At 46.7% G+C, this 23,871-nt stretch overlaps 1 protein-coding gene across 3 annotated transcripts in view; it reads right to left on the bottom strand.

Moving 5' to 3' along the window:
- SHISA7 (shisa family member 7) overlaps positions 1-15,421 on the bottom strand; it is a 540,684-nt gene extending 525,263 nt beyond the window's left edge. For all 3 annotated transcript variants that reach the window (XM_069606998.1, XM_069606997.1, XM_069606999.1), the window contains exon 1: positions 15,103-15,421. The gene's annotated coding sequence lies outside the window, so the exon portion shown is untranslated. The remainder of the gene's footprint in view (positions 1-15,102) is intronic.
- Between the last annotated feature and the right edge of the window lie 8,450 nt (positions 15,422-23,871).

Here is a 23,871-nt window from a genome sequence, read left to right as displayed (position 1 = left end):
CCCGGATTGCAGGCCACTGATGAGGGCCACTGAGTTAGTCAGTTCTTAAACACCTCAAATACAATGCAGACAAAACCTTCCAAAATGCATTTAGAGTAGAATAAGCATCAAGTTCGGACTATGGGCCTCATTATGCGGTAGGAGGTAAGGGATTACCGGCACCGGTAAGGGTGCCGGTAATCCCTTACCTCCATATTCCGAAGTCCCTTAGCGGGTCCCTTCCTAAACGCCTGGTCTGACCAGGTGTTAAGGACGGGACACGCTAAGGGACTTCAGAGCTAATAACGGTACCGCAAATTGTGGTACCGTTATTAGCTCCTTCCCAATTCCCATTGAGCCCTATGGGGGCTCAAATGGGAATGGGGAATGGTTCTCAGAATGGGGATTTACCGGGTCCTCCAAGGTTGGAATGACCCGGTAAGTACCCATTCTGAGAACCCGTACCCGGTATGCGGTAAGGGGGTAGCCATGGTGCTAATAGCACCATGGCTACCTCCTACCGCGTAATGAGGCCCTATGTATTTTGCTTTTGGCAAGTTGCAGTTATAGCATGTTTGGTTCTGCCGTTGTCTCTGTTACGTGCAGAAATCCTTGTGCCTAAAAGCTTGTGTAGAAATTTTTGACCACAGCACATAAAGTGGCCCTTGGTTTCATTGTGCCACCATTAATGCTTTGTTGCAATGTGTCTATCTTTCCTATCTCCCTGGCATGCTGTTCAGGACGTGTGTTTACATGTATGAGGTAACGAGTGCCCAGAGTACAGGATCTCGTGTGAGTGTGCTGCTTTCCCTGTACTACTCTAATTTCTTTAATACACAGTTATGAACCCTCCCAATAGTATGTATTTTGCCAACCTCTGAAGCCTGAAAAGTAGATCCACGCAGGCTCGATATGTGGCTAACTTGGCACCAGACCTGCAGATGAACTGGTCTGCTGTTAAATCTCAGTTACCAGTTTAATGGTATCCAGTACAGCGTGTAATTTGCTTTCGGACTTTGAGAACATTCAGACATGTCATTGCTCATTTTAGTTTAGCCGGTAAAATAGCTATAGCCGGTAAGATAGCTTAGTGGGTTGAGAGCTTGCTGCTGATATGTGTGTGTGTGATCTGCAGGTTGCAGGTTTGAATCCTGGCAAGGCCAACTCAGCCTTTCATCCTTCTGAGGTTGATAAATGAGTACCAACACAGGTTGGATGATATTATATGTATATTTGTTCTATATAAGGCGCTCATGCGTAAGTGCTTTATAATAACACATCACTATCATTTGGCCTTGGACGACTGCTTGCATTCACAATAATTTGGTAATATGGGCCTATACACACTGATATTAACGATACATGTGGGGATCCATTCTTGCATGAAATGTTATCACATTACAGTGATATCGTAACCATATTTTTTTCGTAGTGTACTTAGGAACAATGCTATCTGATGCCATTTCCTGTTTTTGTCTGGGGGGAGGTTGTGTTCCATCGCTTCCTGTGATGTCCCTCTGGGGCGGGGTCAGGTGACATCACTTCCTGTGATGTCAGAGGTCAAGGGTCGTGTGATGTCACTTCCGCTGCCCCTGGGATTTCAGTGAAATGATGCCCCTGCATTTACGACTATCCATAGCAATAGTATTTGCTTAGCTAGATGGCACTTTGTAAGTGGAGGTTGCATGGAAAATACTTAGGGTGTGATGATCTCGTGTAAAATGCTAATTATTGTCATTACCCTGCAATGATGGTTCCATGTGTTAATATCCCCACAAAAATATTGCCATACAAAAATATTGCCATATTTTTGCGGCAATATTAAGGCATGGAACCTTGCGGGGGACACCCCTGCAACCCCTATATTATTTTAAAGGGAGCGGGGGATACCTCCGCAACCCCCGCTCCCAGAAACCCCAAATATTATCCCCACTAAAAATATGACCTATGGCCGTTCCCGACTACCATATATGGCGATATTTTTGGTGGGGATAATATTACCTGATACCGCAATGATCTGTTGGCAGAAGCCTCATATTAATTGCTGACATTGCAGGCCCGACGCTAGCATGCCATTGGTAATGGGGTCTCGCTCATTGCTGACAGGGTGAGTGCCCCCATCCCTGGTGTCATGCTCCCGCCCACAGCTGACTCACCCTGGCATCTCCCGTTTGAGGGACCACTTGCCCATTTTTGGCAGCGCGAGCCTCCTGGGCATTAATGCTCCCTTGCTCGCGCCTCTACCTGGATCCTGTGCAGTCACTGGCACGACCGGTGGCCACATCAGTGCAGTGCGAGTCGCTGTGCACGCCACTGATCCTATCTGGAGTGGACCCACGCCCTTCATGGTTGTCACATTCACCTGTCACTGCCTCCTACCCAAGAGTTAAATTCTACAGGGATGTGATCTTTGTATCTGTTCTTTCTATCCACCCTGACAATAGATTGTCTATGAATTATTTCTATTGTTTGTAAACATCACAATAATGTGTGTCATTATGGGGACTAGTTATGAATTCCTTTTCCCCATTGGTTTTTAGCATGTTTTTGCGTCTTTTAGTACTTTGGTGTGTATGCCACGGTATGATGAGTTGTGTGTGTATGAATGCACCATGTATGTTGTGTATGAGTGATGATTGTTTAGCCGATTTTTGGCATATTGTTGCTGCTGTTTTGCTATGTTAAAATGATCAGTGTATAATAATTTTCTGTGATTTATTCACTAGTCTTCAATTTTTGTATCACTTTAAATACATTTTGATACATTTTTTCTAAATATACTTTTCTCTGGACATATCTTTTCTGTTTTTTGACAACCGGTGGCCACGTCAGTGGCGTGTGAGTCGCCCTGCACGCCACTGATCCTATCTGGAGTGGACCCACGCCCTTCATGGCTGTCACATTCACCTGTCACCGCCTCCTACCCAAGTTGGCAAATGGGCTATCGTCTGCATGTCGCTGTTCAGTTTGAAAACATAAGAAGGCACGAGACCAGGTGTGGTGCCTGACATGCAGACTGTGGCAGAAGCAGCACTGCATCACAATCACACGTGCTAGCCCAACTTGACGAAACTGTGATCTTGGGCATACTGTCTGCATTATGGGGTATACAGCTTGCATACTGCGCTAACCATTCACCACCATAGTGGCCCTATGGTGCAGGGACCTCATCAGAGAAAGATTTACGCCAGGCTTAAGATAAATAATATTTCTAATTAAAAAGAAGTTAGAGACCGTGTGACATGTCATGTTGTCTCAAAAAACTAAAAGTGATCTTTTCCTAATCTTGAGCCACTTCCTTGCCCTTTCACCTAATTCCACATTCGCCATGCCAATGGTGGAGGCCGCGGGCAGGTGCTTTGGTTTCCCCAATGACCCACGTGTTCTTCTTCAGTGTTTGATTGCCTATTTGAACCCACAGCCCGTGTTGCTGAAAGTGTGTGCCAGCGCAGCAATGGTTTTTGGGGGGTATTTTCAGGGGGGTAGAATTCGCCCGGTGCAAAAATGCATTGAAACAAGTCGTATTTGTACCATGGCCCAGTTGTCCAGGGGAGTAACTTTTAGGGTCTCGTGTAAATCTCATGATTTCTTAATGGGTCAATCAAGGTTCCCACGTGTAGGCCCCGACCCTTCAAGAACTCCCTTAGTCCAGATGTGCCTTGAAGAGGTAAAAGCAGTGCTCGTATCACCCCTCCACCCACCCCACCCTTCCTATATCACAGACCTGGTACATTTCAGTAGAGTGTATCGTTCTCAAAAATCGACCTCAGTGTAGACTCAGTAATTGCCTGCGTCGCCAGCTTTCACGGGTTCTGACTTATTTCCATGACAATGGCCGCCCGCCCGCGCGCCCATGAGGTGCCATTGCCAGCCCAGATCAACGTGGGCTTCTCCTAATCTCCTTTCCCCGGTGTACTGCGATGACTTCTTGTGCCTAATTCCCTGCCTCATTTGCCATGCATGTATTCACTGGCGAGCCGCTCATTTCATACTTCGCTTGACTTCGACACTTCAGCTCGGGCTCACTAATTCCCATATCCATGGCTCGCGCCACTTTATGCGGCGTCACTGCTTCCCTGCCTGGCGCGCGTCTCTCTGCTCCTCAGGCGAGAATCGCGAGATGTCGGCTCTGCGCTACGGGAAGCCTTTGGGGTCACCTGTCCATCTCCCCGGGCCCTGGGAAGAAAGGGAGGGAGGCGAGTGCACATGCCACTTCGAGTCCCTTTGCTTCCCTTGGCATGGCATCCTTTACGGGGGTGGGGGCAGGGATGGACTGGGAACCAAAAGGAGGCCCTGGAAATAATGTTCAAAGAGATTTCAGCAAGCCCAACCCTTTTCCTATCAGAACATGCGGAAATACCACACAAAAGAGGCCCAGGGCGCAGAGGCCCACCAGGAAGTCTCCAGAGTTCCCTACAGGCCAGTCCACCCCTGGGTGGTTGGGGGGTGAGGGCGCTGCTCTCATGCCCTACCATGTGACAAGAGGTGTGGGTGGGCTTCTAAATCCCCTCACAAGGTGCTGTGCATGTCAATAGAGAGATTTTATTTCCCAAATGAGTGTCCGCGCACTTTCCCACACATGGGTGGGCGGGGCTTTCCAGATGTTTAGGCCCTAGCCAGTATAGTCAATGTTGAGGGATCCCAGTAGCCATAGGTTATAAACATATCTTTCATGTTCAAAACTGAAACCTGAACATGTATTACTGCCGGATTAGATGGAAGGTTACTAAATCTCTACAGGAGGTAGCATGGGTGTAATAGAAAGGCAGCCATTCCCTCCCTTTGGCTTTGTGGAGTTCTGTGGATGGCAACTCGTTCTCCATTGTGGTGCTAAAGCAACGCGTCCTCTTCCTCTGAGCTCCTACAGTGCCCAGGCATGTTGCTAATTTGCTCACATACTTTGGGGGAAAGTCTCATGTTCTCTACCTCTGCCCCGATGCACTTCCGTGGAATTTCACTAGGTCTCCTCATTGTCCTTGTGCGCTTTTGTTGTTTTCCCCAAAGTTATCTGGGGTTCTGGGTTTCACCCTACTGCCGCCTGTTAACCAAACTAGGCAACTTCAGCTCAGGGAAGGGGTCGGAAAAAGGTGGTACCAAGGCAGATGACTCCCAGATGAGGCTGGCAACCCCCTGAGGGGGTACTGGCCTTGACAGCACCCCAGGACTCCTCATAGGTTTGCTAGCCGTGTTAGCTCGGGCAGTAGCCTTAGGTCTGTATTCTCAGCAGGGAACTTACATACTGAAGGTCACGCTTACACAGGCGTGTCTTCAGGGTCATCCACTTATGCCTACTGCAGAACTGCTTATTCAGCGGCGGTGGGGCCCCTGCAGTGCAGACCTCTGGGGGCCACACTGTCGGCCTGCAGCCTCACATACTCTCTCTGCTCCTCACCCACAGTGCTGTGAGGCGGCCTTTCTGTGTCATGAAGCCCTATACAGGCAAAAAGCATGGTATAACCTTATCTGCCGGCAATCCTGTAACATACACTGGACGGGATCCATGAACTGTGCAGCGTCTTCACCGTCAAGAGCCAAACACGAGGAACGTCGCCCGGCGTGGGCATGTTTGGTTCTTAGCATTGTTCCCTTGATGTCACTGGGTAAGGGGAATTACCCACCCAACGATTTAGGCGTCTTCGCTATCAGCCAATATATGACAATATATAGTGAAAGTATGACAACCCCATGACTCATCCCTCTGCATGTGAACATGGAAGCCGGGCACCCCGAGGGACAGCTCACACACCTGATTTCCCTTCCCATGGATGTGGACCCCATTGGCCTTACCCACAGTCCACTCCGAGCTCTCTCAATGGGCAAACCCTGATTCGCCTCTTTGGGGGGGTCTACCAACTTAAGGTAACACTGAATGGATAAACAAGCCTTTGTCTTTCTGGGGTACCCTTGAGCACATCACGCACTCATTTAATGACTCATTTCGGCACTTCGCTGCAAAGTACTAGGAACTGCCCACACGGGTACATGCTTGTTTCCAGGAGCAATACGTATGTTCCCTTTCATGATTTATTTTTTATTTAATTGTTTTTTTTTAATTTATTTGCATTAAAATTGAAACACCATTTTTATTTAGCAAAAAACACAACAGTACATAAAACAGATCAAAAAATAGTTGATTTTACATCACCAACTAAGGAAGAAACAGGAAATAAAACAGAAGATTTGAAATTAAAATGTTTCAGTCTATCTAAAGACATCCCCATCCGGTAGAACTTCAGTCACAAAATGAACTATGGCAATGACATGTTTTACTTTTCGACCATCAATGAGGGATCTCCACCCTGTGTCTGTGTCGGTACTTCCGAAGTCAGAAAAGAGAGATCCGAAATGCTTGGCTCGAACTGTGTTCAGAGCCGGGCATGCTGTTATTAAGTGAAACAAAGTTTCAATGGACAATGCTTGGTCCTTGTTAGACCCCGATTTGACCTGATGTCATTTGTCGATAAAAGTTCATAGGTACTCGCAAGAATTGATTTCTGATCCTTAGGTCGGGGAACTGCTTTATTGTTTTTTTTTTATGACGCGCTTAATACCCGAGTTCAGTTTCTATGCCTGGATCCGGGATTCGAACCTCTGTTGCTATACGTGGTCTTGTTTCCAAGACCAGCACGTTGCTCCTGTACTATGCATGTTTTAATTGTTCAACAGCGACCCTACAAACATGCAAACTATCACAAACGCCATCCCTTCCCCTCATCGCTTTGCTTCCTGTAACAATCTTCCATGTGCCTTTAACCTCCCCCTTTGCCCTGCTCTGCGCTCCTTCTTTGTGTTCTCACGTGGGTGGCGCAGAAATCTCCCCTCTTCGGACACGCCTCTGCGCTGTTAGATCACTGCTGAGGTAACTGGCGCCATATACATACACTCTGAACATAACAGACATCCTTGGCGGGTCAGTAGTTGTTCACAAGTGACCATGTGCAGTTCCACTGAAGGTAAGTCGTTTTTAAATGTTTTATTTGTGTTATGCTTTCGAGGTAAACCTTGCACAAACCACATCTGATTTCATGGTGGCGCTCTGTAGTTTGCCATTAAGAGACCCGAGTGCTTTCATGAAGAGCTATACCTTGTCTCTTCCCTCAGGCCTCGCGCAGTTCCATGGAAGGTCTCTAATTTGCTACTTCGGCCCTCTCGCTCTGAGGGTAATAATTCTGTAATGCAGGTACTCATGCCCTTTCATGGAGGGTTATTAATTCGCAATGTCTGAACTCATGCATGTCCGCTGTGGTGGAGTTGAATTCTCTGTAGCCGTCCCGATGCGCCTGTATGGAAGGTTACTACTTGTTCACACCAAGACTCATATACATCTGCTGCAAGGGAATGATTCTACACATCTGCACAACATGCAGAACTGTGGAGGGTTAGTACTTCTCCAGCTCTGGTCTCATGCACTTCCACAACGTGGTGGCGATTCCCCGCCACTGGCCACGTGTGCTTTCACGGAAGGTTTCTAATTCTCGGCACCTGCATCATTCAACTACCCCCAGAACGTTAATATCTATCCATGTCTAGTATCAGGCACTCCCATTAAAGATGGCTAGTTCACCACAGCTAGTTTTACGTACTTCGATGCAAGGATGCACTTCCATTGAAGATGACTAGTTCACCACATCGGCTTTTATGCACTTCCATGGAATGTGATGCTCCTTGTCAAAACAATGAGTTCATCGCATCGTTTCACACAATTTCATGAAAGGTTGCACTTCCGTTGAAGATGAAGATGGCTAGTTCACAAAATCTGGTTTGATGCACTGCCATGGAAGATTGCTCTTCCATTGAAGATGACTAGTTCACCACATCTAGTTTCATGTCCTTCCATAGAAGGTTACACTTACACCACCGCTGGTTTAATGCACTTCCATGAAAGGCGGTACTCACACTGGAGATGACTGCTACAATCCTTCTGGTTTCATGCGCTTCCATGGAAGGTTGCACTTCCATTTAAGATTGCTAGTTCCACACCTCTGGTTGCATGCACTTTCATGGACGGTGGCTCTTCTATTCAGAATGAGAAGTTCACATCTGCTTTCATACACTTCCATGGAAGATGACTAATTTACCTAATCTGGCTTTATGCACTACCATGGAATCTGGTACTTTCAATGAAGATGGCTAGTTCCACACATCTGGTTTCATGAACTTCCCTGGAAGGCTGTAATTCCATTGAAGATAATTAATTATCCACATCTGGATCATTGCACTTGCATGGAAGGTTGTACTTCCATTGAAGTTGAGGAGTTCACAACATTGGGTTTCTTGAACTTCCATGGAAGGTGGCAATTCTCTTGAAGATGACTAGTTCACCAGACCTGGTTCATGCAATTCCATGGGTGGTTGCACTTCCATTGAAGTTTACTAGTTCACCACACCTGGTCCCTTGCACTTACATGGAAGGTTGCCTTTCCATTAAAGACGACTAGTTCACAACATCTGGTTTCATGCACTTTCAGGAAAGGTTGCTAATTCTTCGTCTGAGCGCTCCGGCACCTTGTCAGGGGATCGATGTAACAAAGTGTTGGCCTGTTTTATTTCTGTGGCAGGCATAACATTCTTCACATCTGACCTACTCCACCTCGCATTCTCGATATCTGTGTCGCACACTTATTAAAGCATAACTAATTCATCAAATATATCCTTATGATTATCCACTGAAGATTGCAAATTCTCCCCACCCAACCCCATGCAATTCTATCAAAGGTCAGCACTTCTTCCCTCTGGCAGCATGTATCGATGCTGAAGGTTACCTCTCGCGAACAGCACCTGGCCTTCCGGCCCCTTATGCGATGGTAACTAATGAAGCACATTCAGCCTTATGCACTTGTATGGAAGTGTCCAACTTTGGCCTCTCTGGCCTTGTGCACGTTCACGAAACATTACCCACTGCCAGAGTTTTCAGTTTCATCAGAGTTAATATTGCACCATATTTGAGCCATACCCATCCTTGGAAAAGTGCTGACTCTCCACATCTGAACACATGCACTTCCATAAAGGATGTGAATACTCTACGCTGGGCTTCCTGACTCTCTACTCAATGTTTATTTCTTCTCCATACCTGGCAGCATGCACTGGCCGCAAAGGTCACTGCGGCTTTCTCTGCACCCAATGCACGTTTAGGGAAGGTTACTGCTCCGTACCGGACCAATACACTTCTGTTGATGGTTGCACCCTCCCCATAGCTGACCCATGCACTCCCATGGAAGGATATTAAATCTCCACATCCGACCAATGCACTTAGAAGGAGGTGTATATGGCTTCATGCCCCTGCATTTCCATGGAGGGTTGCTACTACTCCACACCACCGCTGTGCACCTACTTGGAAGTTTAGCACCTCCCCATATCTGACCCATGCACTCCCTTGGAAGGACATTAAATCTCCATATCTGGCCAATGCACTTAGAAGGAAGTGTACCACATCTCTGTAGCCGGCTGCATGCCCCTGCATTGTCATGGAGGGTTGCTACTTCACCACACACACCACCACGGTGCACCTACATGGAAGTGTATTACCTTCCCATATCTGACCCATGCAGTCTATAGAAGGATATTAAATCTCCATATCTGGCCAATGCACTTAGAAGGAAGAGTACCACATCTCTGTAGCCGGCTGCATGCCCCTGCATTGTCATGGAGGGTTGCTACTTCACCACCACGGTGCACCTACATAGAAGTGTATTACCTTCCCATATCTGACCCATGCAGTCTATAGAAGGATATTAAATCTCCATATCTGGCCAATGTATTTAGAAGGAAATGTACCACATCTGTGTATCTGGCTGCATGCCCCTACATTTCCATGGAGAGCTGCTACTTCTCCACCCCATCACTGTGCACTTACGTGGAAGTTTACTTCCTCCCCATATCTGACCTATGCAGTCCTATAGCAGGATATTAAATCTCCATATCTGGCCAATGCACTTAGAAGGAAGTGCACCACATCTCTGTATCCGGCTGCATGCCCCTGCATTGTCATGGAGGGCTGCTACTTCTCAATCAGAGACGTCTTTATGGGAGGGCAAAAGGGGCACTTGCCCACGGCCCCCACCTTGGAGGGGGCCCCCACAAGGCTGCCTGATCTAAAGTAAGATTCCATTGTTCACCAGACTTAAATAGCACACTCCAGGAGATTGTATGGCATGCTGCTGAGGCGCTAAACCTACTGTCTGTTTTGACAAGTACATTCTGCCTTGATCAGTTAATCATGTAATGCTTTCGATGTTCACTGTGGAATACAAAGTTTGTGTGTTTCATACGGCACAACTTCTGTAGCATTCTTTCCTTCTTGTGGGTATTACGTTGTTCATGTGCAATAACTAAAGTTGAAATCCATATTGATAAATTGAGTGGCACAATGATTCAGACGTTAGCTCAGTGTGTTAAGTACACATTGCAGAGATGTGTGTTCATATGAAAGATAAGAAGAGCACATTCCAGCAAGTCTGGCTGAGCCTTTCCTATGTTTGAAGTTTATAAACCTACCTGCATATTTACTTGGTTTTGCAACATAAGAGATCCTATTATCAGCAATGCTCCTGCACCAAATAGGGGTTGCTATAAAAAACTAACATGTCATCCATATGGTGATGGTCTAGAAATTGGTTTGTTCAGATGGGGCATTCTAAAACCCAGGCAATCCCCTCCAAAGATGAGCATAAACTACTAGTCCAAAGGTGAATAAAAGACTGCGGGACCAAAGTGTCCATGCGTGTATCCAGGCTTTGCCAGCAGACGATACAGTGATCCTGGTCAAATCATATATCTCTTGCATTACTGTGCTGTCTCCTGTGAGGTTTTCCTTCTTGCATGCTGGTGGCATCATTTAGCTCATTACTTGATCTGTCTTCTTATGTAGGGCATTTGAGTGGAAGGGGTGGTAGACAGGAGAGAGCAGACCAGATATTGTAGGCATTGGGAAAGCATATTTTAAGGTCGGTTCGTTTGACACAAACAACATTTTGCTTTTTATATAAAAGTCAGAGGTTTTTCTGCACGTTTATGAATGACAATTTCACAAGCCATTATTTTGGAAGTATTTAAAGCTAGTACAAAAGACATACCTAGATTAAATGTGTTATATCACATTGATTGGTATGCTGGTACTTATATACTTCCCTTGATGATGGAGAGAATGTAGCTAGGATCATTCTCATTTTTGCGTAACACCCTTTTGTAATATTTTGGTTTTAAAAAGTGTCAGGTTTGGAAATGTGATTTATGTACTTTGCAAGTCAGTTTTATAAAATTAGATTGTTTTAGTACATGGTAAGAGCTGGAAAAGAAAGTGTTCAAATGCAGAAATTGCAGAGTTGGCACAAATCCCAGCTTCACTCCATAAAGCATTATGTGATCCTGGGCATCTCATTTAATCTTGTATTGCCTAACCTCTCAGTGTTGCCAGTCCCTAAACCTTTCAAAATTGTCAGCCCCTCAGTGTGATTTCATTTTCAGGGTATTATCTTCATAAAAGCCTCACTCATGGTCTCACTGGCTATAGGGTTGCTTCCACTATAATAGTGAGCATTGATATACTGCACACCACGGGCACTTGTTCCCCTGATCTCTAATGGCAACGCTATTTGTAAACCATGTCCCACTTCTAATCTCAGTCTGTCTGGATAGAGGCACCTTCCTGGTAGCTTCTAATCTGCCTCCACTATCCATGCTATGCTATGTGTAGCTTTCTCCTTCCTTCCAATTGGTCTCCTCTATCCATGCTTGAGAACTTTTGCATTCTGTAAGGCAGCTAATGTGAGTTCTCTGCCTATTCTGGGTTACATGTACCTTTTACATACAGTACTGCATTAATACTACAGGCTGCATACCTTCCCGGATGATATTGTTAAAAAGTATCCTGTTTCTATCCCAGAAGAGAAGTAAGCTCTTCCTAGATTGCTAATGTTGGCCTTCAAATGCTACTTCTTTATTAATCTGATTAGAGCAAGAATGAAGAGGGTCAGGGGACTTAAAGGGAGTAAACATGCTTTTTTTGAATGCTGCGAGGCGGCATGTCTCCCTATGGGTTTTGCTCACGGTGGGGGGTGGGGGGATTGCCACCAGATAAACTTGACCACTTAATTCTATTGGTTTGATTGAGGGAGGGGCCCCCAGAGATGTCCATGCCCAGGGCCCCAAAAAAAGCTTAAGATGGCCCTGTTCTCAATACCAGAGCCGTGCAGCAACGCGAACTTTGCCGCCTCTCCGTATATACACGATGCACTCCCATGGGAGGATATTAAATCTTCGTATCTGCTTAGATAGAAGTTTATTATCTCTCCATATCTGATCCGTGCCCCTCCATCTCCAGATCGCCCTGCGCCGACGCCAGATTTCGGGATGGCCACAGGTGGACCTGTGATGAACAGCCGTGAAAGCACTCCATATGTCAGGCCCTGACCCCGTATGCTTGCGAATGAAACTGGACAAAGGGAGCCGACTTCGCCATTGGGCTCCCGCTGTCGTGGGGCCGGGGAAGTGATACTAACTAGCCTCACACTTGCACATGGACCCACCCCCCCTACCTTCCTGTCTTCTTTTCCCCACCACAGGCCAGATGTGTATTCCTTTGAAGGCTGCTTGTGATTAATCCCCCTCCTCCATTCATTTTACAGTACACCCAGCCCATGCAAAACAAGCAAGGCAGCCTGCACTGTTCCCATGACAACCACACAGTGCAAAGTGGTCCCCTCCCCGCCACCCTTCTTCCCTCCCCTGGTCCCTCCCCCACCCCGTTGGATTTCTGCTTCGGCGATAGTCTCATCTTTGCGCCCTACGCACACATACCTTCTCTGCGATGCCCGGCCACACAGCACCCATGGCTGGGTGGCAAGGGGGGCTGGCAGCTTGCCAAACGCCGGCAGCACCCCATCTCGCACCCCCAACCACACAACTAACAAAGGCACATACACGCACATGCGAAGGGACGCCCCCATCCGCAACACATGTCCCAATGCATAGACCCCTTCTGCGGTCCACACTTGGGCGGGGGGGTGGAGGGGAGCAGCGCGCGCAGATGGATGTAGACACAGAAACGTAGACATGGGCAGAGAGGGACGTACAGACGGATGAGCGCATGGCGATGGGGGACGGGGAGCGCGAAGACGTACACTGCCACACAGGCACGGATGCACACAGACACACGCGCGCGCGCGCGCCCAGGCTGGTGGCTTGGGACGCAGAGACAAAGGGACGCAGGACTGGAGTGCGGGGATGCGCGGCTATATGCGCCGATTTAAACCCCCAGATATACCTAAAGAGTCGCACATATGGACAGGCAAAGATTGACTGTGGGATTGGATGGCAGGCATTGTGTGCGTGTGTGTGTACCTACTGCATGTATGTGATATAGCATACGGCATCGCATGTCCAACACTCCATTTCAGACACATCGAGATACATGATCCACAGTGCTGCATGTGACGAGTACACCGGCCTAGGATGCCCAGCCCTGCACGCGACGCGATATGCAATGACATATGATATGCATAGTACACTCTACATGCCGAGCAGGGCGGCCTTCCGTGCATGCTCTCCCTTGTGCACCATCACATGCACAGCGCTGCAGCAGTATCTTGCATGTCACTACTCAGGACCTGCAGGCTGCAACTCGTGGATCTGCCTCAGGGATGCAACGCCTGCACTGGTGGATATCACCGGCGCTTCACGCGATGCATAACGTGGCACGCGTGCATATACAAACATGTGCAGCTATGCCCAGGCTGCCTGGATCTATACGCTGCACCGCCTCCAGGCGTGGAAGCAGCAGCCGCAGCCAGCAGCGTGATGTTAGGGTACAGCAGGTGCATGGCTTGGGGTGCGTGTATCTGTACTGCGGCTGATATACAGTGCCGCAACTAGTGCACAGTGCTGCACACCCAGGGTGTCTGTCGCGCCTGTGACCGCACACGCCGAGCGCCGCGTGTGCCTCTATGCACGCGCAGCACGTGTCCCATCACGCCGCAGGGTGGAGGCGTGCGTGCCTGGGCCAGACAGACAGACTGAGGTCTTTGGTGTCTACCCACGCCAGGGCCGTGTGGGCCCCACGCGCCTTTGCCGCGCGCCGCTGCGGTCCCCCAGCGCAGCTTACTTATTCCGGGCACACACGCACCGCGCACCTGCCGTCTCCCAGGAACGAACACAAAAAAAAACAGCACGAGGCTGGGGTCTGAGGGAGGGAGGGGGCAGTGGCCGCCTGGCAGAGCCCGCACCGCCCCCCCCCCCCCCGCGCAGGATGGTCACAGGAGCGCTAGATGCGCTCGGTGGTGTGCGCAGGGCCACAAGGCGTGGCTTCACAGGGACCGCATAACAGAGGGGGCACTGGGGTTCGGGCGCCGGGTTCCTTTTCCGAGCGGAGTTTGTTGGAGAAACGCCAAAGTTCTAGGCAACCCCTAAAACAGTGTTGTTTTTACGCACACAGAACAGGCGCAAAAAGCAAATAGCGACACCAATGGAGCGTAAATGTGGCGATAAATTAACGCTAGGCAGAGACACCTTAGTGCCCCCCCCCCGCCTTCGGGGAGGCGAAGTGTGGCGCTTCTTGGCAGATACTGGATTGGCTTCCTGGCAGAAGGGGGTCTCGGTTTGGGCTTTGGAGCCCCTGTGCGCAGCATCCTGCGCCCGGAAGAAGCGGCGGCGCAATACGACAACAACAGCAGTCGGCGCAACCCCGAAAAAGAGAGGATGGGGCGGGGGTCGGCGGCGAGGAATTGGCGTATCTATCGAACCGTATTGGGTTATGAATTTGACAGATAAGTGTAATCTGGAAATCAAGTGCGCCTGGCATGTCCGAGTCTGTCTCTACCTGCCTGCCGTCTCCCATCACCCTCTCTCTCTCCCTATTCCCTCCCCACTCCTCTACCCCTCTCTCTCTCTCACACACACACACGCGCGCGCTCTCTCTCTATGTATAATGCACACCTATATAGCCGTTTACCCATTCCCGATCGCTCTAACCTGCGCCTTCTTTCTTATACGTGATCTTTTAATGGAGCACTCGACGTGCCATGAACAATATAACTTACCCCCCGCCCCCCCCCCCACACACCTAACCACCCTCTTGTAAACAGCCGACGAGAATACGCTTAACTGTCAAGTACAAAAAAAAGCCCTTACCTTTGCTACGTAGAAAATGCGGCCGCGGCAGCTACAAAATCCAGTGTTGCGCCTCCCGCGAGCTATCCGCGCCAAAGCGGCATTTACCAAAGGAGCCGGATCTGTTGCTTTCGCCCCCTCCCTCCTCGCGCTGGGTTTCTTTCGTTGCCTATTTCTTTTTTTTTGGCGCAGTTCTTTCCTTCCCGGCCGTCACCGTTTCCCCATGTATCATAGAAAAGAGAAGCCGAAAAACGTGAGCGCCCCTGTTAAAAAGAGGTGTTCTTTAGCGGTTCCAAAAAGGGCTGGGGATACATTGGACATGATGCGTGCCCGCTTCCATTGGCTCGTCCCGCAGTGCCAGGGGAGGGCTGCGATTGGCTGACGACACCCTGAGGAACTCTGGTAACCCCGCCCACCCTCCCCCACCCCTCTCATACCCTCCACTTCAGTCACTTTCATTAACAAAAGGGTTAGAATAACAACGCCCTGCAGTGCGTTTAAGCCTTTACGTAATCTTGCATGCACTTAACCATTTTCTATGCGACCATTTATTACCAAGTCGACATTGGTATTCATTTTACCACCCGGAGGTGAAGAATACAATGTTGGTATGTCCCTGTCAGACTTGAAAAGGCATGACGAGTCTGCTGGTGTTACCTCCGATAATGCCGCCAAACTCTATTACTGTTACCGCAGCCGGTAATTGGGCATTCATTGCCATATTTGTGCAGAAGTAATGACCGCCACACAGAAGAAACAGGTGGAGTTTCAGAGTTTCAGTAATGAAACCCATAATTAGGCAGAGCAGCAAAATAAGTGGTAGTTCCGAATACCACCTGTTTTACCAATGCCATCCAACTTGTAATGATTCCTGATGTCTTGAAGGTTCTACGTGGCGATCTGTAACAGGTGCCGACGGTGCACAGGATGTACAGAAAGTTAGGTGGGCATGAACCCGTTCCATTTTAAAGATAGCTTGCCACAGCACTGCCTAAACAACAGGTACCACTTATATCTCACCAGTGTGGGTTCTAGCACCTTGAAGCGCCTTTTGTGCTAGATGCAATTATAACAATAATCTCAGACCAAATAATCGGACAGACTCAAAGAATATGGCAAAGTACTACTTTATTATCAACTGAATAAAGCAGAGTCAACTGGCAGACATCAGACCAACGCATGCACACTCACAAACAAACTTGATTACATGGAAGTTTTATACTCCAATATGCGTCAATGATGATGCCATTCAACGTGGCTAAATGCAAAACCAATCAATGGTAGGGATTGGTGAAGACAGCATATCTACTTATAGAACATATAAGGATTAGTCCATTATTGGTTACCCCCTATCTGTAGGGCACACCTCGAACTACCTCCAAATATGTATAGTACTGATTATAGAGCTCATAAAAACAGTGGATTAGCCTCTGCAACATTGTGTGTTAGGTTTTCCCCCAACCGCACTGATTTGTTGGAATACTATCCCAACCTTGGACTTTTGGCTCCTTATTAGCCCGTACGTTAAACGAAATCCGATCAGACTACTCCCCATCTTCCCAATTAGTCCATCATCTCTCATCGGTAGGCTATCAGCCAGTCTTCCAATTGTAGTTTGACCTTGTGTCTGCTCACTATACTGGAACATTCAAGGGAGTGTGAGCACCCCACTATCTTAGTGTAAAGCTCTAATGAATAGTCTTTGTTTTCAACTTATGAGTTACATGTGAAGAGGCCACACATTTGTCAATTTCAGCCTTTCATTTACTACTATTTGATTAAATTATGCAGGGTGATGTTGCTCCTCTTGACCTCTAGATTCTTGCTCACTCTATCTCACATGAACTTTATATGCTTTTAACTGACCAGCAGTTTGGCTCTCACCGATGTTTTCTTCTTCTTCCATCTACGAAGAGTGTCCCACATTCAGAGCTTATCCATGTACTCCCTTTGTGCTCTGTGCTAATCCTTTGAAAATAACATTGTTAACCCGGGGCCAAGCTTGACTCATTGCCGACTCAGCACAGCTGTTTTCCTGCATCTCCTGACCTACAGCCTCTACCTGTCTCAGAGGTAGCTTGGTTAGGTACACCGTGAGCCAGCATCCATTCTCCTACTATGGCCATCCTTGCCATGTTATATATTCCCCTATAGCAAGCTTCTATATGTTTTCTTTCTACCTTGCGGTACTGCCTATTTCCAGTTATTGGTCAGTCAGTTGCGTCATCTTCTTTTCATCCATGATTACTTAAGCTTCATGTACATGTTACTATTAGTGCTTCAGTTAAATCGTTACTTCTAAGTATTTTCAGATTGTTTCAGCAGAGGTTCATATAACCTCTTCATGACGTCACTTTGTCTTCATCAGATTTCACTTTGACATCCATCCATAATATTCAGTAATGGACCCTGACATCATGGCAGGCGACATCCTTCCATGTAACATCCTTCCACACTTTCAGTGGAGGGGTAGATTCTGTATGGCTGTCTGAGTGTATAACGTCTCTCATACACTCAATCCGGTATAGGAACGATGCAGGGGATCCCATTTATGACTTTTCTCCGACTGTTCCAATATGACGGCGGTGATGGGGTGGGAATAGGCAAGATAGCGTCTACCTGCTCCTCTACAAGTGGCCCTTAATTTATCCTCTTTGGGAGGATGAACCGGTGAGCCAGAGCTACCAGGAGCTAAGTATCTTAGTAATAATAACCTGTCAAAAATATCCCAGACTTCTAAAAAAAAAAAAGAAGAGGAAAATAGCAGGTAAAAAAATGTGTTTCCACTGAAATGTTATAAATGAAATAAAATATATTTGAAAAGAAAAAACTAAAAAATGTGTTATGAAGGCTACTAGCAATAGCATGATTAGCAGCAATAATGTGAGGACTCCAGATATGCCCCCAAAACAATTTTTTTGTTTGCAGGCGGTACAATGAAGCAATTCTCTACCCTTATTTAAGAGGAAGCATGCAAACGGAACCTACCTAAAGGTGAGGTTCCTCAATTTGAGCAGTGTGATATTAAATCCTTAATCTAGCAGCACTCATGTTTAGTGCCAATATGCACATCATCATCGGGCGTTAATTTAAAGCGCCAAAAATCATATTTCCAATATGTGGTGAGTCTAATGAATACAAGACACTACAGACGGGCAGAGGCATTTCTAGGGGGTGTATGAGGGGACTATACCCCCGGGTCTACAACCAAAAGGTTATCTAGCCCCGAGTCCCGACAGTCCCAGCACTAGCGCAGCCCCGGATCTTTTCCAGACCTAGTAACACCCCTGCAGACGAGTGTCGTGAATACAATATAACTGGAGACGCTTAGATTGGGAATCCTGAGAAACCTAAAACTGTGTAGGAACGCACTGGACAACACAGGTAATCCAAAGTAATAGTCAAGGGATGTGGGCTCTTCAGAATGAGATGACAAGACATATCTGTTTCACCTTATGCTTTGTTTGGTTATTTTAGTATCGGGAGCAAGTCCCAGAGACACAAGTGATTTAACACTGTGACAACATTAGAGGACATAGATGGTGAGAGATAAGCTAGAGATAAGATGATATCCTTTCAGTTGTCTCATTTGGTGACAACACAGGGTGAATTTTAACACTTCATAGTTACTGAAGATGCACGGTCGTGTGATGTCGGGGAGTCATTCCCTCTCACCTGGGATGTTGAGTCACTGCATGCGCTACACGTGTTAGTATGGGTGATTTGAAGACATTGGCTATATTTTTCTTCATATCAGACATGTTAATCATTTACCTTACATTAAACTCTTGTTTTTTTCTCCTGGTTCCCTTGTTATACTCTCTGACAGGTGGAATGTGAATTCAACTAAAGAATTGTGTCACAAATATATGAATAACGTTATACTAGATCAGGAATCATATGTCTAGCCTTGATAAAGCCGCCTATGGCGAAACATTTGCACATGCACCAATGGTTAATATAGGCACAAGAACAAGGAGCCTGGCACATAAGGCTTGATGAAAAGTTCATTGAAACTTTTAGATTTAATAAACATCTCAAATAGAATATCAATGGTTGAAGTGTCCATTGATGAACTACACTGAACCGGGCGCACTAAATTGGGGGGGAAGTGTTTGTTCAGATATTAATTTACTTGTTTCTCTAAGAAGAATATTCTGCCAAAATATTTGTATTTTTTTATTTAAAGAGATGTGTTGAACGCCCTTCCTCTGTCCTAGAGTGTCATACCTCAACTCAACACCACTTTCTTCAATCATGCCTAGTTTCAACTTAAGGTTGGGGTAATGCCCAGCTATTCCCAGCACCCTTTCATCCCTCATATGCCCTGCTCTGAACCATAGTGCACTTGGCTGCAAGTGGTTTTGTTTTGATCTTTTTTAAATTCAACATTAAATATTAAAATCAAGTTATTGCCTCTATTTTCTGAAAGCTCTTCCACCAGTCCTTGGACTTTCATGCAAACACTTCAAAAGGTATATTCATACTTTCTCTTTTCGTATCGGCTTATTATTATTCTGTTAATGATGGTTAAAATTAGCAGAAACAATTAAATTCTTTGGGAGCTGCAATGCCACACCAAGGCTTTCCACCATGCAGAAAGAATACACGGGATTTGCGAAAATAGTACACAAAAAGTTTGACTTACCTCTGTGTTCCCAAGGGCAGGAACACAAGCAGGTCGATATTGCAGTGAGATGCCAGCAGGGCAGATGGGTGGGCGAGGAAGGATGGGTAGTTGTCGCTCAGCTAAAGGGGGATCCTTTCGACGGTCATGGCTTAAATAACTGGTGGCAGGTGAAAACACAAACTGGAATAATTCAAGAATGGCCACTGAGCCCTCACTTCATCTCTTTATTCCACTTTAAGTCACATTGAATATTTTTACTATGGGGTTTTATTTGCCCAACAAAAGCACACAAATGCAAGTAGAAGTTTATTTGTTTTGCACCCACTACAAATATGGTTACATTTGCTCAGGGATGGATTTCACTCTAAAAATAGGACCCTCCGGCTATGAGCAGCGTTAAATAGCCTAGCAGGGGCGTTGCTGGGGGGGGGGGGGGGCTAAGGGGGCTATAGCCCCTGATCTTTTGGTTGTAGCCCCGGATAGAATCTCAGGAGCTACAGCCAAAAGACCAGCTTGCCCCGAGTCCCGACAGTTCCAACATCAGCGTAGCCCCGGGTCTTTTCCAGACCTAGCAACTCCCCTGCTTGGAGGTCTATATTATACATTTTCCACAGACTGGAACAGCACCAACATAGCATAGAGTACAAAAGTATCCTGTTGTGTTCTCCAATGATTACAGGTGAGCATGAGCTAGCATGTGTTTCGCGTCCTTGATGCTTTCTCAAGGCTTAGTTGGGAGCGCTTTTTAGTAGGCGACATCTTGACCAGGGTTTGTTCGTACTCAGCTTTCGCTCGCCTCATTTCTTGCTTAATGGTTTTGTCTAAATATTGTGTTATCTCTCTGTTTTCAGAGGGCTTCATTTCAGTGTCTCAGGTTCAAAGCTTGCACCTGCAGGTCGAGCACCGATTTTTGCAGGAGATGCAAAGGCCACTGAGACAGCATAGGGCCCCTTCCTTTTCTCATTTTCTGTGCCATGCTACACACCTTCATGTTGATGGGTCTCTTCACTCCATTTCCTTGTCCTTTATTGCCATGGTTTTAATCAAGGATGTATGTCTGCAGTCCTCCCCCACTGTCTAGTCACTTTACAGAAGTACTGATACCCAGAAATCTAGGTATTCATTTTATCCGCAGAGGCACCCACTCACAATTGAAGCTCCGAACCGCGTATTGCGCCAACAGGCATGTAGCGGGTTATTTTATCTGCAGAACAATCCTGCCAGCTTGCATCAATAAGCCTTTTATATGTCTGAATTGTCCATTTTCTGTGTCACCTAATCTTGTTATTTTCTTACTTCATAACTCTTTTTCTGCATTACCCTCGTTCTGTCCCTCAGATTTTCCCCTCTCTGCTTTTCTTTCGTAATTTTTCTACCATCCCTTGTCTCTCAATATCCAGATGTTATCTTCCGGTGTTCTTCATTTCTTCGTTTCTAAGCATCCTGTTCGCCTTTTCTTCTGTACTCATGATTCCCCTCTTATCTCTCCTACTCTACTTCTTTCCTTATCTCTGCCCTCTGCCGCCCTCTCGTTCGCCTCTGTTGTTCTGTCATTCCAACCCTCTTTTGGCTTCCTTTCTATTTCTGCCCTTCATTTATCTACCTTCCTTTTGCTATTTTTCCATTCACTTCCCTTCCTTACATTGTCCGTTTTTCCCTCCCTTTCTTTCTCACCCTCTGTTTCTTTTTCTTGAATTCTCCTTACTTTCTCATTCTATCTCTTTCTTTCCATCTACATCTCCTATTACAGCTCTCAACCCCTCTCGTCACAGCATTCTTTCCTATGTAGCTATTTCCTTTTCTCCTCCTTCATTTTTTTATTCTCCTTTTCAATTATCTTTAATTATTTTTCCATTTCTCTCGTTTGTATTTTTATTTTTTATTTGTATTTGGATCTATATAGCAGAAACCTAGTTAGGAATCAATGGAGTGCACTATAATTAATTTGGGTTTAACAGAAGTCAATGAAATAGGAGGCTACAGGTCACAGTAACTTAAATATCACATTCTACAGGGGTGGTATGTACCTAGGAGTAGCAATTCCTAAGTGACCGGGAGGTATTGCCTAAAGAGCATAGTGTTGAATGCCTTCCTGAGCTGCACACTCATTGGAGCAGCCCTGATTGTGACCAGGATGGCTTTTAAGTAGGTTTTGGTGTAACAAGAGAAGGACTGTTTCCTGGTTTTCTTTTTGCGTGTCTGTTTCGTCATGTGCCTTCCAGCGGTCTCACTCCTAAAGGAGCGTTTCCCACCTGAGCCCAGGTGTTTTGTGGCTAAGTAGGCTGGTGTTCAAGCAATAGTTGCCTCGGGGCAGGTTTGATGAGCTTCCTGGCTGGAATGGTAGAAAATGTAATTACCATAGGATGGTGAAGATGGGGGAACATATCTGTGAGTTCCTGTTATGAGGCGGCTAGCGTTGTGTTGAACAGCCCTGTGGGGGGCCAGGTGTGTGGCTGGGAAAATGGCGAGGAAGGCGTTCCCTCCATCGAGGTGTGGGATTACCAGGGCCTGCACTATGGTTCTGAAATCCTCCGGTGCGGGGAAGGGTTTTATCTTCTGGAGGCATGCTAGTTGATACGTGATGGTTTGGGTGTTTTGTTGATATGTTGCCGGAAGTAGATAATGCGGTCAATAATGAGGCTCAGTGATTTGGCAAGCAGGGCTAATTGAGATGTGACACCATCAAGGTGCATGTCATTGAGCCACGCTTATATGGATTCTTGTTTAGATGCATAGCCTAACAGGGGGAATACCTTTTTGGTAGGACTGAGTTGCAGGTATGTGCTTGTCATCCAAGCTTTTATTCATTTATTTATTATTTTATTGTTTAAAGCGCAGACCTTGCTCGAGAGCAGCGGATCGCTGTAAAGAGTGTGGAGAGCCGGCATTTGGGCTGGCATCTTTTAACAGTAGCACAGTCCTGTGAGGTCTGTGCGTCGGTATGTGTGTCCATTGGAATTAGTCCTTGGTCAGGTGTTGTTGAAAGAGCCATGTTTTGACAGATTTGCGAAATTGGAGAACTGTGGAGGCATTCCGAGCCAACACCGGATCGAGTTCCAGAGTGTGGGGGCATAACAAGAGAACAATTGTTTGTGGGTCCTCTCTTTGCCGACGAGTTGTGATTGAAGCCAGTTGGTTGATTTTCTGCACGAGGAGCGTGTGTCACCAGATATGTGGAGCTTAGCCGCCAAGTACCCTGGTGTGCTACTCGTAACTGCTTTGTAGATGGTACATGCAATCTTGAACAGTACCCTGGCTTGGAGCGGAAGCCAATGTAGTTTGTGTATGATGGGAGTACTTCGTAACATTTCTGTGCTCCTGTAATAAGACGTGCTGCAGCAGGTTGGAATGATGTTAGGGGAGCCAAGAACAACTCAGAGCCCTGTCAGGAGAGCATTTCCCCCATCAATGTGCGTGACCACAAGGGCCTGCACTACAGTCTGGAAGTCCTGTGGTGGGATGAAGGGTTTGATTTTTTCAAAGGGTAGAGATTCTGAGCCAGGCTATTTGGACCTTCTTGGCTATGTGTTTCTGGAAGGCCAGATTGCTGTCAATGGTGGAGTCCAAGGATTTTGCTGAGTCTGAGAGATGTGGAGCAAATCCTTCTAGTCGCATATCATTGAGCCATTGTGGGACAAGCTGATTTTTAGCGTTGTACCGATGAGGATGAAGTCAGTCTTGGATATGTTTAGTTTAAGGTAGGCAGTCAACATCCAGGACTGGATGATGGCTTGGTAATCGTGTAGACGAATGATGTCCTGCGCGCTATTTACTCCCATATACAACTGTGTATCATTTGCATATTGATGGATGGCTATATTGAGATATTTGAGGAGAGTGCCCAGAGGCTCCATGTAAAGGTTAAAAAGGATTGGTGAGAGGATGGAGCCTTGGCGGACTCCGCAGGAGACCTGGAGTCAGTAGAACGCAACAAGCTCATCTGGATAGTAGAGGTAAACCAATTCAGGATAGTGCCAGAGAATTCCATCCTGTCAGCAAGGAGGGAGAGAAGGATGCGGTGGTCAATGATTTTGAATGCAGCCTAGAGGTCAAGGAGGATGAGGAGGCAGGAGCCGCCCTTATCCAGAAATTCTGGGGAGTAGTTGTGCAGCAACTACTTTTTCCAAGATATTGCCAATAAACAGGAGGTTCTTAGTGGG

Source organism: Ambystoma mexicanum, chromosome 1p (assembly GCF_040938575.1).
Source record: "Ambystoma mexicanum isolate Mex_15411 chromosome 1p, UKY_AmexF1_1, whole genome shotgun sequence".
Classification (NCBI taxonomy): Eukaryota; Metazoa; Chordata; class Amphibia; order Caudata; family Ambystomatidae; genus Ambystoma; species Ambystoma mexicanum.
This window is presented reverse-complemented; position numbering and strand designations above follow the sequence as displayed.